This window comes from Camelus ferus, chromosome 8, assembly GCF_009834535.1.
Source record: "Camelus ferus isolate YT-003-E chromosome 8, BCGSAC_Cfer_1.0, whole genome shotgun sequence".
Classification (NCBI taxonomy): domain Eukaryota; kingdom Metazoa; phylum Chordata; class Mammalia; order Artiodactyla; family Camelidae; genus Camelus; species Camelus ferus.
In genome coordinates this window covers 43,507,525-43,527,218 of record NC_045703.1, presented here as the reverse complement: position 1 = coordinate 43,527,218, position 19,694 = coordinate 43,507,525, and the positions used below count along the sequence as shown (strand labels likewise).

Here is a 19,694-nt window from a genome sequence, read left to right as displayed (position 1 = left end):
TTCTTTGCTTTTCCTTCTTTCTTTCTTGAAAAAACAAAGCAAACTAAAAAACCAAAAGGCAAAGCAAACCCACGGTCCAGGATGCGTGGCACGGAGCCAGCAGGATGTCCCCAGGTCCTCAGGGACGATTGGTGTGCACCAGCGGGTGCTCTCTGCACCCATGTGATGTCCTGCTGCTGGCGGCAGGTGCAAGTTTGGCACCACGCACTTCACCATCCACTCAATGCAGTCGCGCACCTTCTTGCCGTGAGGTGAGGGCACAGTAGATCAGGGTCAGGCAGTCGCGCCTGCGCACCTGCCAATCCTGGAGGTGCAGTCAGTGAACGCAGCCTTGATGTTGGGAACGAGAGGCACGTCTCCACGTCCTCTTTGTTGGTCAGCAACAGGATGGGGACACCGTCCGGCGCCTTGGTCGTGACCATCTTCTGGAACGCTCGCTTGGACGCGCACAGCCTCTCCTTGTCCGCGCACAGCCGTTCTCCTCGTGCGTGGAGTCAATGAGGTAAGACGATGCCGTGGCACCCTGTGTAGTCCTTGCCCCACAAAGCCTGAAGCTCCTCCTGACCCGCTTAGTCCCAGAACACGAGGCAAGCCCTTCCCAAGTCCATAGAGGCGAGGTTTAGACTGCGGTGGCGGTGGCTTTGGATCGATTCATCCCCTTTGTAGTTCTTGTTAAACCAGGTTTTTGACTGCTCCAAGAAGCTCGGATTCTGGGCATTGTGCAGACCCAGCATCAGGATGCTGTACTCCTCCGGACAGCAGCGTTTACATCCGGACGAAAGAGAAGCTGGAAGCGCCGGGGCCATAGGAGACACTGGTCGCCTGACGCGCTGACGCAGCGCTGACCCGGCGCTGACCCCGCACTGACGCCGCGCTGACCCGGCGCTGACCCCGCGCGGCGCCTGCCGGGATGCGGACGCGGACGCAGACTGGCCGAAACACAGTTCTTAGTACACGGTAAGAATTCAATGTAAGCTACCCTCGTATAATCCGATATATTTATTAAACTATAAATAAATGTTGATGGAGTATATTTATTCATATAGTTAACGTATATTTACCAAATACTCACCTGTCATGGGCACTTTGCGAGGGGTAATGAACAAATCAGCCGGCTGTCATGAAGCTTACATTCTAGTGCGGGGAGGCAAACAATAAACAATCGAGTAAGATTTATAATGCGACAGATAAAGATTGGCCCTAGGAAGAAAACGAAACAGGGAGAGTGGTCCAGGAGTGTGGAGGAGTGCTGCTCTTTTAAGTGATGTAAGGACTCACTGAGGAGGTGACTTTTGAGCGGAAATCTGAGGTAAAGAATATTATTCAGCATGTTAGCAGAAAAATGTGTTGATTAAATTCAGTATTACAATCTTCACAAGTTTGATACAATTTATAATTCAAGCAAGTAACTAAACCTTATGCCCAATGAAGAAAAAATTACCTCAAGTCGAGTAGATTAATCTAGTTTTTAAGGAGACAGTTTATGCTATATATAAAAAATTTGTACTGGTCCAGCCTGGAGAATCTTCCTTCTCTTGGCTTTTAGCTTGCCTTGTGATTTTGTTTTGTTTGTTTGTTTAAGGTCAGGCATGAGGTACTAGGAATTGAGGTAAACAGGCCCTTAGTGTGAGGTTCTGTGTTAATCTGGCTAGAAGTTGGTCTGTGTTTAATGTTTGATATAGCTATAGGTGCCATTGACTTCAGATTCCTCTAGTGTCTTTGTTTTTGTCTCCCTGTTATTTTAGGCGCATCCGTAAGAACTCCTCCTTAGGTGGAGTCTGCACATTGCAGCTCTTTCAGGGCTATCTGTTGTTATTGTACTGGAGTCCTGTTGGTGTAGTAGTAAGGTGTGTGCCTGGCGGTGGTGAGGGAAGTGATCTATAATCTCATGATTAAATCTCAGTCATTTAGTGGGCCTATGTCCCTGGGCTTTGACTTTCTTAAGTGTCTCTTTGCTTTCTTCTTTCCCCCTTATAAGAGACAGGAAGGCTACAGGAGCTAGAGTGGGCTGAAGGCCCTTCCCTTTACCTAGGGTACAGTGCTGGTAAGGTCTTTTCCCCTGGAGAGTAGGTTTTTGTTATAGAGAATGCTCTAGAGGTATTTCAGAATGGTTACTTTTCCTTCCCTTGCCAGAACCAGGGTGGGATCATTCTTAACTCTTTACTGAAATGCTGGAGGGTCCCCAGAAGTAAAACCCATGAAAGTATAGGGGCAAGATCTTATTTTTTAAAATAATTATTTATTGAAGCATAGCTTACAGAGAGATATGCACAAATCATAAATGTAGAGCTTGATAAGTTTTCCCCAAGAGAAAATACCTGTATAACCTGGCAACCTGATCAAGAAATAGAACATTTGCAGCATCCCAGAACTCTGCTAATGACCGCTTCCAGTCACTTTCCTTTCCAAGGTAATCGTTAGCCTAACTTCTCACAGCATAGATTAGTTTTGCGTGTTTTTGAGCTTTATGTAAATATAATCAAATAGATTTCATTGTGTCTGGCTTTATTTCAATGAACATAATGTTTGTAAGATTAAGCTGTGCCATTGCATGCAGGAGCCATTCATTCACCCTCATTACTGCATAATATTTCATTGTATGAATATAAGATCAGTTATTTATTCATTCTGCTGTGATGAACATTAGATTTGCCTCATGTTTTACTCTATTAAGGATATTCCTACTATGTGCTAGCGTACATGTCTTTTCATGAGCCTGTGTAGTTGTTTCTGCTCAGTGTATATCTAGGAGTGGAATATACACATTTACACTAGCAGATATTGAATGCCAAATAGATGTGCAAGGTGGCCGTAAGTTATAGTCACTCCACATGCTCACCAATACTTGTTATTAATCAGTCTTTTTCAATTTAGCCACTTTTGTGGATGTGATGTGAAAAGTGCAGCTGATAAAATGTAAAACCTATCTGTTAATTTGAATATAGATTGCATGGCAGTCTTGAATTTCAAGTTTTGTCTCTTCACAAGTTCTCTGGGTTCTCTGCCTCATTGCAATTGCCCCCTGACTACCATTGTCCAGAATCCCTTTCTCTCATTGTGCTCCAAAAATTGGCAAATGTCCTGAGGGAAGTATGTTTTCCATGTCTCCTTTTTTTTTTTTTTTTTCTCTTTTTGTGGCTTAATACCTGTATTTAGGTACCTTAATACCTCATCATTTTATTATCTCCCATAATTTCCATGTGTAAAAAATTTGAAAAGGTTCAACTAGGGGTATTCCATGAAGTTGCAGCCATGCTATGGAGCTAGAACAATGGAAGCTGGAACAGCCAGAGATTGGCTTTTCATGTAAACTTGTGGCCTCTCTCTTCATGTAGTCTTGATTATCTCCATACCAATTCTACATGTGGTCTAGTTTGGGCTTCTTACAGCATGGTGGCCTAAGGACAATTGAACTGCTTATGTGGTGGCTGTGGAACCTGGATCCTCATGTTCTGTGTTTCAGCAGTTCCCCCAAACTTTCAAAATTATATGCATGTGTGTCTGTGTGTATATATACATATATAATATACATATATAGTATGTATTTATATAGTGTGTATGTATATATCACACACCATAAACAGAAGCAGAAGTCTTATTTGATGAGTTCTTATTTATTTATTCTTAGGAACACTTACAAGGGTTTCTCTGAAACAAAAAATGATTTTTACTATTTTGTTTGTTTGCCTTGCTTGTTTTTTTAGAGAGAAGATTCTAGCCAACATAGTCTCTAAAGATTATTTCTTTTCCACAGGATAATCAATATAGAATAAGCAACTCTGAAATTTGTGGGTTTCCAATTCTAAATAGAGTCTCATGAATTCATGCTTAAAGCTTTTGGTGTAAGCCATTTTCCAAAGTGTGGAGGACATCACTTATAACCCATGGTATACATCAAATACCCTGCATTGATCTACAATTTAGTAGAAAAGCAGATGGATAAATGTGTGGACATCATTTTGCCATCCACAAACATACCACTAAATGTATTTCTGAAAGTGTTGAAAAGAGCAGTGCATACTGTCATTTTATGAAATGCAAGTACTGTACTTGCATTGAAAACTGATGGGGTAAAGAAGAAAATAATCCACTGTAAATGTGCTTTAACCAGGAGACTGAGTTTTTCTAAAAAAAAAAAAAAAGGCAGAAAACATTGAAGTACTTAGTTGCCTTATGGTCACAACGCTCAGAGTAATAGTGAGTCAACTGAACAAAACTAAGATGAATCATCTGGAAGAGGTAAATGTTGAAAGACAGATATAGAATTATTTTTGTTCTCATGTTTTTTTATTTTTCTAAATAAACTCTTTGGCATTTAAACAAATAGTCTATTCAAAGGGTAAAAAGTGTTCTATAATGTTTTAAAAGAGCAAACATTATACACTGCTGTTATCAAACTTTTAACCCCAGCCATATTTAAGTTGCTAACAATTTAAAACATGCTTTACTGCGTGAATGAATAAAACTTAAATAGTCTACTTTTAACTTCCAGAAACTAAGAAAAAATGGATCAGGTGCTGAGAAAGGAGATGTAGGGATTGTGTCTTTTCTCTCTCGATCAAAATGGAAAATATAAGAGGCAATTTGTATCACTGATTTGCAGGCTAATATATATTATTCTTTACCCCAGTGATGTGCATCTTTTTGCCCTTCATCCAAAAGTATGTCTGCTCCTTATAGAAAAAAACATTTGATGCTATTACAGGTGTACCTCATTTTATTGTGCTTCATTTTATTGAACCTCACAGACAATTGTGTTTTTTTACAAATTGAAGGTTTGTGGCAAACCTCTGTCAACCAAATCAGTTGGCACCATCTTTTTCCAATAGCATTCGCTCACTTCATGTCTCTCTGTCACATTTTGATAATTCTCACAATATTTCAAGCTTTTTCATCATGATTATATTTTTTATGGTCATCTGTGATCAGTGATCTTTGATGTTACTATTGTAATTGGTTTGGGGTGAAATGTAGTATGCCCACATAAGACAGGGAACTTAATCGGTAAACATTGTGTGTATTCTGACTACTTCACTGATGGGACTGTTCCCTGTCTCTCTCCCTCTCCTTGGGCCTCCCTATTCCCTGAGACATAGCAATATAGAAATTAGGCCATTAATAATCCTACAATGGACTGCAGGTGTTCAAGTGAAAAGAAGAGTCACATGTCTCTCACTTTTAAATCAAAAGCTAGAAACGATTAATCTTAGTGAGGAAGGCATGTCAAAAACCAAGGTGGACCAAAAGTCAGACCTCTTGTACCATATAGTTAGCCAAGTTGCAAATGCAAAGGAAATGATTGTGAAGGAAATCAAAAAGTGCTACTCCAGAGAACACATGAATGGTAAGAAAGCAAAACAGTCTTCTTGCTGATATGAAGAAAGTTTTAGTGGTCTGGATAGAAGATCCAAACAGCCACAACATTCCCTTAAGCCAAAGTCTAATCCAGAGAAAGACCTAACTCTCTTTAATTCTGTGAAGGCTGAGGGAGGTGAGGAAGCTGCAGAAGGAAAGTTTGCAGCCAGCAGAGGTTAGTTCATGAGGTTTAAGGAAAAAAAATCTCTATAACATAAAACTATAAGTTGAAGCAGCCAGTGCTGATGCAGAAGCTGAAGCAAGTAATCCAGAAGATCTTAATAAGATGCTTCATGAAGATGGAGACACTAAACAGATTTTCCATGTAGGCAGCCTTATTTTGGAAGAAGATGCCATCTAGGACTTTTATAGCTAGAGAGGAAAAGTTAATTCCTGGCTGCAAAGCTTCAAAGGACAGACTGACACTCTTGTTGGGGGCTAACACAACTGGTAACTTTAAGTTGAAGCCAGTGCCCATATGCCATTCTGAAAATCCCAGGGCCCTTGAGAATTATGCTAAATGTACTGTGCTTTTTCTCTATAAATGGAACATCAAAGCTTGGAGGACAGCACATCTGTATGCATCATGGCTATAGCTGCCATAGATAGTGATTCCTGATGGATCTGGGCAAAGTAAATTCAAAACCTTCTGGAAAGGACTCACCATTCTATATGTCATTAAGAACACCCATAAATTATGGGAAAAATCAAAATTTAAGCATTAATAGGAGTTGAAAAAAAGTTGATTTTAACCCCCATGAATGCTTAGAGGAGTTCAAGACTCCATTAGAGGAAGTAAGCATGGATGTGTTGGAAATAGCAAGAGAACTGGAATTAGAAGTGGAGCTTCAACATGTGACTGAATTGCTGCAATCTCATGATAAAACTTGAACAGTTGAAAAGTTGCTTCTATGGGTGAACAAAGAAAGTGGTTTCTACTTCTGGTGAAAATGCTGTGAAGATGTTGAAATGGCAACAAAAGATTTGGATTACATAAACTTACTTGATAAAGCAGCAGGGTTTGAGAGGATTGACTCCAATTTTGAAAGAAGTTTTACTATGGGTCAAATGCTATCACATGGCATTGTACGCTACAGAGAAGTTGTTTCTGAAAGGAAGAGCCAATTGATGCGGCCGACTTCTTTGCTGTCTTATTTTAAGAAATTGCCACAGCCACCCCAACCTTCAGAAACCATCACCTCATCAGTCAGCAGTCATCAATACTGAGACAAGACTTTCTGCCAGCAAAAAGTTTACAACTTGTTGAAGGCTTAGATGATGGTTAGCATTTTTAAATTAAGGTATGTCCACTGTTTTTTTTTTTAAAGATATAATGCTGCTGCACACTTAATAGACTACAGCATAATGTAGTCTTTTGTATATACTGGGAGACCAAAAAATTTGTGTGACTCACTTTATTGCAATATTTGTTTTGTTGTGGTAGTCTAGAACTAAATCCACAATATCTCCAAGGTATGCCTGTATTTTCTGCACCTAATAGGGTGAAGAGTATCAAACTTGAGATGGTAGCTGAAAACATAAATATCAAACAGATGCCTGCCCTCATCAGAGACTTCCGCTTCCCCTTACATGTTTAGGAATCCTTGTGTGTTTAGCATTATCCAGGTTTGCCAGTGCTGTTCACTCCCAGGTCTCAGAGCTGGTACCAGCTGCTAGGACATGCCCTGAGAACATTATTGGTTTGTTGCAGTGCTCTGGCACTCTGCTGGACCATTAGGCCTGAGAATTGGTGTCAGAATTATAGAGGTGGGCTAGAAGAATTAAGTGTTTCCCCCTGTTATCCAGGATAGATGGGCCTTCAAAAAGGGAAACTCCCTTTCATTCCCTCAGTGTAGTGTCAGAGAAGTCCAAAGCCAAAACTGTTTTGGTTTCCCAAGGCTAAAACTTCCTTAGTTATGATTAAGTGTTGTCACTGCATAATACAGTGTCTACAGTGAAAAATAGGTAGTATTAACAGTAAAAGTTTATTATATTGTTGTTTAAGCTTAGCTTGTACAGCAGGCATGACATAGGTACTACTATTAACTCCATTTTACAGATGAGAAAATAAAGGCATAGAGATGTTAAGTAAATTACACAAGATCATGTAAAATAGAACAGTTGTCCACAGTAGATAAGTACCATCACTGATGGTAAAGTTCACAGAGATGTAGTTGGATTATTCCACTTCTGTTGCCACGCTGATGGTTGCTAGTACAGATTCCTGGCCTGGGCAGAGGGGATTACCACACTCCTCCAGACATACTGTGTGAAGAGCTCTCTATGCAGAAGCTGACCAGGGTTGTCAAGGCCATGTTCTTAGGATGCATTTACTTGCCCAGAGTCTTAGTCTGTTCTGAGTTGGATCTCCTTCCAGTTTTTCTAGTTCAGAGATAAAAAAATTTAGTTTTTTTCTTTTCCTCTATTCCAACTCACTGCTTCTGTCTCTTGTGATTTTATCTCAGGATCTTCATTGTCCTTCCCTGTGACTAAACCTTAGTCAGGCCTTCCCTTGCTGTCTCCAAAAGGTTTCCTTAGTTTTATGATTTTCTCACTGAATGGAATCTTAAAGATGATGCAGTTTGTAAATAGGTATAACATGATGATGAAGAAGAAGAAGAAACTTTCCTGCTGTAATACAGCTTTGAATAAAACTTTGGCCTGTAGTAGTTAATACTCCAGATATGCTAATATCAGTCAATTCTGTCTGTTTAGAACTTCATCATGAATCAGGGAGTAGTCATAATATTTACCTAAGGCTTGGATAAGTGGATTTGAAGTTTCTTCTGTTTGTAGAAGACAATGATTGTTAATTTCTAAGTTGCCAAACAGCTACACAAAGTTCTTGCTGCTTCATATTTGCTGTGTACACCATTTGCTAATCGTTTTCTCACTGCACAAATCTTCCCTCTGAAGGACTCCTAAGAACCTTTTTTTTAAAGAATATATAGTTTTATTGAAGTATAGTCAGTTTACAATGTGTCGATTTCTAGTGTACAGCATAATGCTTCAGTCATACAAGAACCTTTGACTGCTGTTTTGATTCTATAAGCATTTTTTGGGGAGAGCCCACATATGTTATATATATAATGTTGGGAGACACAAACATGAATGAGACAAAGTCCCTTTCTCCAAGGAGCACTTTTGATCTGTTTGTGTAATAATCACTGGTTCTAAGGGTGGGAGATACATCTAAAAGAAGAACATATTCTTTCTCTCAACTAAATTTCACCTAACAAATGAAGGCAGAAGTGACAAAAGGCTAAATCTCTGATTTTCAATGGTTGGCAAAAAAGAAACAGTGTTTCAGGTTTAACAACTTTGTCCTATAGTATTTAATATTCCAGATTGGAATTATTCCACTCAGGTTTAACAGCTAAAACTATATAAAGACATTGCCACCTAATTACAAAACACCCAGTTAAATTTCAGATAGACAATGAATTTTTAAAAAATTTTTATTTGTTAAATCTGGCAACCTTAATAAAGTGAGAATGTGTGTTAATTCCTGTGTATGGTAAATATTTTTGTGTTTTTCCAGAAGACATGACATAGTAGAAAAATAATGAGGTTTAGAATCACCTAGATGTGGATTAAAGTCTGACTTTGTCAGTTTCTTGCTAGTGACAGTGGGAAAGAAATTTGTTTCTGAACCTCATTTTCTCATAGATATAGTAACATTTATGATCAAATGTTGTTGAATAGCTCATTAGTAAAATATAAAAATGACTGGCATGTATTGGGGACTATTATTTTTACTTGCCAGTGGTGGTAATGATGATGATAACAACAACAACAACAACAACAACAACAACAACAACTAACATTTATACCAAGACTAAGTGCTAAGGACTCTACATGTATTAACTCTACATGTATAAATGAAGCACAGAAAGTCACATAGCCAGTAAATGTAGAAAACAAGATTTGAACCCACTCTTAAATGTAATGCCTTTGTGTCTTTCTTCTATATATCATTTAGAAACAATGATTTTATAGTTGCATTTCTTTACATTAACAAAAAACTACCAGAAAAAGAAAGTAAAGTAACAATCCCTGTTAAAATTGCATAAAAAAATTGAAATACTTAGGAATAAAACTAACCAAGGAGGTGAAAGACTTATATGTGGTGAACTACAAAACATTGATTAAGGAAATTAAAGATGATTTAAAGAAATGGAAAGATATCTGATGCTCTTGGATTGGAAGAAATAACATTGTTAAAACGGCCATTCTACCCAAAGCCATTTACAAGTTTAATGTGTTACCTATCAAATTACCTAGACATTTTTCACAGAACTAGAACAAACAATCCTAAAATTTATATGGAATCACAAAAGACCCAGAATTGTCAAAGCAATTCTGAGGAAGAAGAATGAAGCTGGAGGAATAACCCTTCCAGAATTTAGACAATACTACAGAGCTAGTAGTAATCCAAATAGTATGATATTGGCACAAAAACAGACACATAGATCAATGGAAAAGAATAGAGGGGCCCAGAAATAAACCCACAGACTTAAGGTCAATTAATCTTCGAGGGCCCAGAAATAAACCCACAGACTTAAGGTCAATTAATCTTCGACAAAGGAAGCAAGAATATAAAATGGAGAAAAGGCAGTCTGTTCAACAAGTGGTGTTGGGAAAACTGGACAGCCACATGTAAATCAGTGAAGTTAAAACACTCCCTCACACCATACACAAAAATGAACTCAAAACAGCTTAAAGACTTAAACATAAGACAAGACACTATCAACCTCATAGAAGAAAACATAGGCAAAACATTTTCTGACAAATTTTAGCGATGTTCTAGGGCAGTTTACCCAGGCAATAAAAATAAAAGCAAAAATTAACAAATGGGACCTAATTAAACATAAGCTTTTGCACAGCAAAGGAAACCATAAACAAAACAAAAAGACAACCTACCAAATGGGAGAAAATATTTGCAAATGATGTGACTGACAAAGGCTTAATTTCCAGAATATATAAGCAGCCATATAACTTAATAACAAAAAACAAACAACCCAATCCAAACATGAGCAGAAGACCTAAACAAGCAACTCACCAATGGAGACATACAAATAGTCAACAGGTTCATGAAAAAAAACGCTTGACGTTGATAATTATCAGAGAAATGCAAATCAAAGCTACAGTGAAATATCACCTCACACCAGTTAGCATGGCCATCATTAAAAAGTCCACAAAGGTTAAATGCTGAAGAAGGTGTGGAGAAAAAGGGAACCATCCTACACTTTGGCTGGGAATGTAGTTTGGTGCAGTCTTTATGGAAATTCCTCAAAAAACTAAAAATAGACTTACCCTATGATCCAGCAATCCCACTCCTGGGCATATATCCAGAGGGAATTCTAATTTGAGAAGATACATGCACCCCAGTGTTTATAGCAGCATTATATACAGTAGAGAAGACTTGGAAACAACCTAAATGCCCATTGACAGATGACTGGATAATGAAGCTGTGATATATTTATATAATGGAATACTACTCAGCCATAAAGAAGAATAAAATAATGCCATTTGCAGCAACATTGATGGACCTGGAGATCTTCATTCTAAGTGAAGTAAACCAGAAAGAGAAAGAAAAATACCATATGACCTCATTTACATGTGAAATCTAAAAAAAAAAAAAAAGACATGAATGAACTTATTTACAAAATAGAAACAGACTCACGTAGAAAACAAATGTGTGTTTACCAGGAGGGAAAGGAAATGGGAAGGGATAAATTGGGAGTTTGAGATTTACAGATACTAACTACTGTATTTAAGGTAGGTAAACAACAAGTTTATACTGTATATCACAGGAAACTAATATCTTGTAGTAACCTATAATGAAAAAGAATATGAAAAGGAATATATGTATGTGTATATATATATGACCGAACTATTATGCTGTACACCAGAAACTGACACAGCATTGTAAACTGACTATACTTCAATGAAAACAAATGGAAAAAAAAAGAAACAATGATTTTAGACAGACTAGTGTGACTTACAGCAATACAAATTTTGGTAGCTGTTAAAGGTCGGAGATGCCCCAAAGAACGTTAGTATGAGAGGCAGAGGGTAACCATGGACTCCTCTCACACCAAGGGCCAGCAGAACTGACATAGGAAAATTATTGTTTTTTTCAGTTATATCTTGGAATGGAGATGCTTGCCACTGCTACCGCTGCTGCTGCTGCTGCTGCTGATGATAATAATAATAATAATAATAATAATAATAATAATAATAATAATAATAGCTGCTAATACATATTGATCAATAACCATGGACCAGACTATATTCTAAGCATTTTACATGATTAATCTACTTAATCCTTACAAGATTTACAGATAAGGAAACTCAGTCTCAGAGAATTCAAATAATTCACACAGTGCAGCTCACCTCTCCTTTTAACTTAAACAGTGAATATTTACAAAACCTGACCCTAGGTATAATCAATCCTTTACTCCTCTATGTTCCTGTAGAATTAGTCACTTTTAAACTACTTCTCATAATGTTAATTAAGACTTTTCTACTTTTCCCTAGGGAGAGGGATTCTTGTTTTATTTTTCTCTGTATCCTCCAGCATTCTGCATTAGATATGGTGGTTCTGGTTGTCTGTTGCTATGTATAGTCTTTTCCAAAACTTCATTGTTTAAAATAACATATCTTTTATCTATTCTGGGTGTTGACAGGCTAGGTGGTTTGTCGTTAGGGTCATTCATGTGGTTGAAGCAGGTGGCCTGTGGCTGAAGTCATCAAAAAGCTTCCTCATTCACGCGTCTGTCACTGAGGCTTGTAGGCCATCTCTCCACATGGCCTCTGCGTGTGGTGAGCCTGGGTTTTTTCCTACCCTAGTAGACTCAGGGGCATTAAACTTCTTGTAACGTTACTGACTTCCCCCAGGACAGGCATTTCAAAAAATAAGTAGAAGCTCCCAGTTTTTTAAGACCTGGCTCAGAAGAGGGAACAATATTAATTCTGCCCAGTCAGTTATTCTAATTGGTCAGAGCTCTTGCAGAGCCCACCTAGATTCAAAAGGAAGGGGAAAAGACCCCCAGCTCTCAATTTGAAAAGTGTCAAAGAATGTGTAACTATCTTTAATCTTCCACACTGGCATTTCTCAGTAAGTGTTGGATGGATGCATTAATGGATGGATAAATGAAAATGATCTTGGCCAAAGAAAGCAGATGGAAGAAATGAGGGATAAAGATGAAAAATAAAAATGTTTACAAAGAATACTACTATTTAAAGTTTACAAGTACCTGGGGATATGTATCATGATGTAGAAATTACAATGGAAAATAAATAGGTAAAATGTACAATATGTATATATATTAACAATTAGATATGACACGGATTCTTCCTTTTCATGCTAAAACATTGGCATGGAGGTGTTTGGAAAATTTTAATAGGCATAAGGGCTCTTGGCATTGCCTTTTGATCAGATTGGCTTATTCTTCTCTCCTATTTTCATTCAAGTGTTTCTTCTTCACTTAACAGAGTTTAATTTTGAAAAGTCAGAGACTTCGAGTACTGTACCATTTTCCCCCATGCCTTTCTTATTCTTTTAAGAAACTCAGACAACTCAGAACAAAAGCAAAACCAAATAACCCAATTAAAAATTGGGCAAAGGACCTGAATAGTCAGTTCTCCCAAGAAAATGTACAAATGACTGGCAGATATATGAAAAGATCATTCAAAGATTACTCAACATCACTAATTTTCCTAGAAAATTCATGTCAAGACCACAGTGAGAGATTCTAGACCTCAGCTTCCATTTTATTTTGAGGACTTCTACATAGAGGGTAGAAGAATTCAGTTATTTCATAGCCATCATAACCAGAATAAATTTCCCTGACTCCTGATATCTTCATCAGTTCTTCTATCCCAAACCCTCATCTGTCCCCGTCTCAGAGAACTTGCTTTTTAAACTCACACAAATTATTTCAACTTTCTCACTGCTTCCTAAAGAAGAGTAGAGAAAAATATAGGACATGAACAGGGACATAATGAGAGAGTAAAAACCACCAGGACTTTAAATGTTAAAATCAACAAAATATGCAAAATGCCTTGAGGCAATGTAATATCACTGTCTCACAGAAGGCAGAAAATTACTAGGAGAAATTTAAATGATGTGCTGGAGAATGTCAACTGCATTCGGAATGGAGCTTTGGATTTTTATAGGAATTGAATACACATTTCAGTCATTAAAATGAAACACTCTGAAATTGTTTCAGATTGAACTTTACATAGGCCGAGGAGGAAATTACAATTAAATATATCATGCCAAGTTTTTAATTTATGAAATGAGACATGGGGTTTCTGAGAAAGGAAGTAAAATGAAAGTTTGTTTCTAGAACCCCTTCCATTCCTAAGATGTCAAAGTTGGGGATCAAAATTTTACCTCCTTATTCACCCTATTATACCCTGTTGGAAATGATGCGTATATGACCTTCAGGAGCTTCTGGAGGGTGAGTTATAACCAGAAGCAAGCACAGAATAAGTCCTTTTTGCAGTAATTTGGTTTCGTGTGTCCTAATAGCCCGGGAACAGAAATCGTGATCTTCCCTCTGCTTCACTGCTGGGGTTATGGGCTCTACTTGGTTGCTGCATTCTGCTTTTCCATTCCTGATCTCACTGTGTGTCTATATTGTTGATTTTGCTTCTCCTCAAATACAGGTATCTGAGTTTCTAACCTAAATCCAGTTCCTCCTTGCTCCTTTGATGATGTGGATGCAGTGTCCTTGACCTTGGACAGTAACTAGCTGGACCACCCAGTTAATATAAGGGGCCCAGACTCTTTCTGAGGAGTCTCCTGGGACATTTACTCATGAACTGGGCCTCTGTGTGCCCTGCTCAGAAATACACAAAATGTCAAAGGACTGCCAGATGTATCACCTCCTTTGCCCTGAAGATGGTAGGGGCTTCTAACCAGCCAAACTAGAATGATCCTCTGAGGATCACAGGTAACACCAGGGATTCTTGACCAAAATGACATGATCTCTTATGTCCGATTATCCTTCTAACATACCTCATCTTAAGAATTCCTTCCCAGATACTCTTTCAACTCTGTTCTTCTCACTGGTCCCACCAAACTTCATTTTTTATTTCAGGTTTTCTTTGGATTCTACTCAGCATTTTTTTTTAATATCCTTTCTTCCCAATATTACAACCCACAACAACAATTAGAGATCTTTCTTCAACTGTGGAAGGTGAATAAATCTGTCAGTTAAAAATAAAAATGTGTAGTTTCTCACACAATTATGACATTAGAATCTGGATACTTTTAAGGTAATAACCCTGCTTCAGAAAGAACTTAGTTCTTGCTATGCCTCTTCCTTTTCTCAGTCCTGCCATTCTTTCTGATACCTCTAATTCTTTCTCCGATAGGAACAATTGAAGATTATATCAACAGTAATTTAACAACATAGAAATATTCCAGATGCAGTAAGAAATCCAGCAATAGGTAATCCTGAATTGGTATAGAAACTCTGTGATGCCCTTCGGATGATCCAGTTCCTTCCATAATTCCTTTTCTTTTAAATAAATTTTTTATTTTAAAATAGTTTTATATTTACAGAAAAATTACAAAGATCATATAGAAAATCTCATATATGTCCAATTTCCCATTATTAACACCTTACTTTAGTATGTACATGCTACAGTTAACAAATCAGTATTGATACATGTTGTTAACTAAGCTCTAGACATTAATGAGATTTTCTCAGTTGTTTCCTAACATTACTGTGCCAGAATCCCTTCAAGGACACCATATTACATTTACTTACGATGACACCGTAGGTACCTCTTAGCTGTGGAAATTTCTCAGACTTACTCCATTTTTAATGATCTTGACAGTTTTGAGGGGTGTTGGTCAGGTATTCTGTAGAGTGTCCCTCAACTGTGATTTGTCTGATGTTCGTCTCATATTAGACTAGAGTTATAGGGGGAGGAAAATTCCAGAAGGGTTAGGTATCACATAATATCAAGGGTACATGTGATTAACATGGCATCACTGTTGACTTTGATTACCTAGTTAAGGTAGTGTTTGTTAAGTTTCTCAACTATAAAGTTAACCTTTTAGGAAAGAAGTCATTATATACATAACATAAAGCATGAGGAATTACGCTCTATCTCCTTGAGGGGGAGGGATATCTATATAAATTGTTTGGAATTCTTCTGCATAAGATATTTGTGTTTTTCTTAATTTGTTTACTTATTCAAACATTTGTTTATATTAATATGGACTTATAAATATTTATTTCATGCTTTGGGTTATAATCCAATATTATTCTTCAATTTGTGTCTAGATTTGGCCATTGAGATTCTTTCAGTTGGTTGGTTCCTGTGTCCCATTGACCTGCTCTATCATTTTGTGTGTGTGTGTGTGTTTTGTTGTGTTTGAGTATTTCCTTTCTGGCTCATCTTGTATAATTCTTGCCCTGGTCCTAAAATTAGTCATCCATTTACTTAATTATTCAATAGCAGTATACATGTATAGCAGTGTCAGAATTGTAATCCATACCCCCATAGGGAAAAGTTCAGTCGATGGTAGTTGTGAAAAACACTCTCTCCCTGTTGGTATGGGAGGTTAGAAATAAGCAAGAGGAGAAAGCTAGAATGATCCATGCAGTATAGATTAGCACTGAAGACAGCACTATGAATTTATGTGTAGCTTAATATAAATACAGATATATATAGAAGTATTTATAAATATGCATGTATATACAGAATACTACACATACAGATATATTTGTTTGCTCTGTTGTTAAAAAAAAAAAAAAAGCCTAGAAACAATGACACCCGAGGGGCCATGGGTGCACCTAGTACTCAGATCTTGGCTTCTAGTACCATCTTCCAATAAAAGGAACTAGGACTCCTTGGAGAAATGACTGATTGTCGGATTGGAGCAGGAAATAATACAAGATGAATGTGGAGCCTATGTTGCATTTGATTAGTTTTCTCATCCTGCTTTCTGTCTTTGGAAATTAAAAAGCCCAAAGCCCTCTTTTAATTTTCAATATTCTTGAATAAAATTCTTTCAAAATGTCATAGGCTTCCTGTGTATTAATTTCTAATTTACTTTATTAGACAAAAGCCACACCCACAGATCTCTTCAAGATAAGCCCTCTTCTACCTGTGAGTTTGCTGAGGGACATTGCTCTTAATGGTCTCAGAAACCTTTTTGTTTAACTGAAAGGTATTCCCTTAAAGTCCTTTTTGGCCTTTTTGTCTGTCAGAAAGGTCTTTCTGATAATCCTCAGTCCCATTTTGGATTTGGTCTTTGGCTTGAAACCCTTTCTTATTTTGAGAGGCTTTTGCTAACTGAAAAGACTATTTTGAAGGCCTTTGCATACTCTTCAAATCCAATTCAAAACTTGAATAATTTGGTTTTTAGTTCATCTCTTCTCTCATTTTACAATAAGCAGCTCAAAGAAAGCAGGCATTACCCTCAACACTCCGCCTGGAAATTTCTTTAGCTAGATCACCAAGTTCATTGGATACATTTTCTACTTTCCATGTTACTTCTGATGACAGCTCCGCTCAATTTTCTGTCACTACATTAAAGTATGTCACTTCCTTAACCTTCTAATTGTATTTTCCTTACTTTCCTTCAGGCTTCCACAGACAGTCTCCTGGAGATCTTTAAAATTTTACTGAAATTTTTCTCCAGGCCTTTTAGGCTCTTTAGTAGTCTCTTCAGGTCTCTTCCAGTTTCTGCCTGGTCCTAAATCCAGTGTCATGTATCTTTGATTTGTTTACGGCACCCACTTTCAGGTGTTAAGTTCTGTTCCAGTTCTCTATTGCTTCAAAACAATTTATGAGGCAGAGTCAATCATTTTATTACCATCTTGTGGTTTTGGTGAGTCTGGAATTTGGGAGGTGCTTGAGTGTGGAGTTCTGGTTCAGAGCCTCAATGCATTTGCAGTCAAAGTAACTGAAGCTGAAGACACTGAGGGCTGCATCTCTCTTCCTGTGGTCTTAGTGCTTTGTCTGTTGGTCTCTCTGTGTGGGGGTTTGGACTTCCTTACCACATAGTGGCCTCAGGGTAGTTGGACTGCCTATGTGGTAGTTGAGGGAGCCAACATGATAGTTTGAGCAAGCAAGAAAGAAGACGAAATGCCTTTAATCGTCTATCCTCACAATTTACGCAACATGCTATCTCCCATTCATTTGGTTTCAAGAAAGCCATAAGCCCACATATATTCAAAAGGAAATTATATTCCATCTTTTGAAGAAGAAGGGAAAGAGTATAAAGGCACAGTTGTATTTTGTATACCTGTGATTAGCACAAGAAGCCTTTGCTTTTGGCATGCAAAGATACAGAGATAGTGGACCTATTGGAAAAAGAAGGCCAGTACCCTCTGGGAAACAAGCCCCCTCTGCTGCCTAGGAAGAAGGTAGAAATAATTAGTTTTTTTGTAGTAAAATATACACAACATAACCATTTACCATTTTAATCATTTATAGTGTAGCAGTCACAGTGTTGGCATTGGGTACCTTCACAATGTTGTGTTAACTATCACCACTCTTCAAGAGAGTTCATTGTATTTGGCAAAGGACCAGGTTCATGAAGACCTGAACCAAGTTCAATGACAAGGAAAAAAACACAGCTCCTAAGGAGGGGCTGTGCTAAGACAGAAAGATTTGGGGCTGGTGACCTAGGTGTACTGCAAGGGTTGTGTCAGGGCTTAATCGAGTGCTTCTGTATTGCCCAGACACCCTGCTGTTAGCAGCCGTGATAGCCGGTGCTGAGCTTTAGAGAAGAGTAGAAAATTAGTGGGAAAAATAAAGCCAATATGACTACATTGCACTCCATAATTTTGTATAACTCACCATACCTGTTGCTTAAAGTTAAGACTGTATATACTAATCTTCAAAAACTAGAAAAGCTGACTTTGAATTTAACTTTCAGTTTAATATATTCTTAGAAACTGTATTCACTGGAGTGGGGGTTATTTCATTTCTGACTCCTAATAACTCAGACATTAGAACAGATAAGAAAAGTGACAAATCCGTTTTCATTCTAGTATTATTATAGCTCTTTGCTGTCAGGAAAGCCAGGCTGTTTTGCTTCCTTTCTGTAGGAAATTGTCAGTTGATAGACGAAACTTCAAGAATAATTAAAGAAATAGGATATGTTCACTCCCTTGAGAAAATCAATCTTTTGCAAATGTATTTAAATGAATTCAGTATCCTTTCCTTTTAATAGAGCTTATCTGGGAGAAAACATTTATTTTAGATTTTATTATGGCACCCAGAAAACTATGATGCCTCTTTAAAAATAAATTATAGTGTAAAAGTCGCAGAGGAAGCTGATTGAAAAGAAAAAACCTCAGAAACATTCCCTGTGTATCTCCCACTGTCTTATGTGCACTTACAGTATGCCTGATAAGTCTCAAAACACTTCCTGTTACCTGAGACTATCTTGAAGTGTCTCAGTAAATATTTAATGCGTCTTTATCTCTTATTCAGCATGCCAGAAGGAAAAAGATTTGTTTTCGGCAGAGGTTGGCTGTGGCAAATGCCAGAGGTTAATTCAGCAGGTGTTATTGCATCTGTGTAAATCCAGGAGGCTTGACAGCTGCCCAGAAATACCGACCATTCTCTTTGGGAAACCAGACTGTGAAACATGGATTAGGTCACAAATAAATGTCACTTCGTCTGTTCACCTCACCTCTTCCTACATAAAAACACTAAAAGATTGTTTTTATCAATATAAATATCCCTGCTCTGGCAATGAGGTATCATGTCACACTGGTCAGAATGGCCATCATTAAAAAAGGATAAATGCTGGAGAGGGTGTAGAGAAAAGGGAACCTTCCTACACGGTTGGTGGGAATGTAAATTGGTGCAGCCACTATGGAGAACAGTATGGAGGTTCCTTAAAAAACTAAAAATAGAGTTGCTATATGATCCAGCAATCCCACTCCTGGGCATATATCCCAAGGAAATTCTTAATTCAAAAGGCACATGCACCCCAATGTTCATAGCAGCACTATTACACCAGCCAACACATGGAAGCAACCTAAATTTCTGTCAACAGATGACTGGATAAAAAAATTGTGAGATATATATATATACACACACACAAATACACACATACACACACACACACACACACACACACACACACACACACACACACACAATGAAATACTACTCAGCCATAAAAAAAGGTATGGAATAATGCTATTTGCAGCAATATGGATGGACTTGGAGATCGTCATACTAAGTGAAGAAAGCCAGAAAGAGGAAGAAAAATACTTTATCATATCACTTACATGTGGAAGCTAAAAAAAGACATAAATGAACTTATTTACAAAACAGAAACAGAC

At 37.7% G+C, this 19,694-nt stretch overlaps 1 pseudogene; it reads right to left on the bottom strand.

The window, feature by feature from the left end:
* Window positions 1-220: 220 nt before the first annotated feature.
* On the bottom strand, window positions 221-1,079 carry LOC102519753 (annotated as a pseudogene).
* Window positions 1,080-19,694: the final 18,615 nt, after the last annotated feature.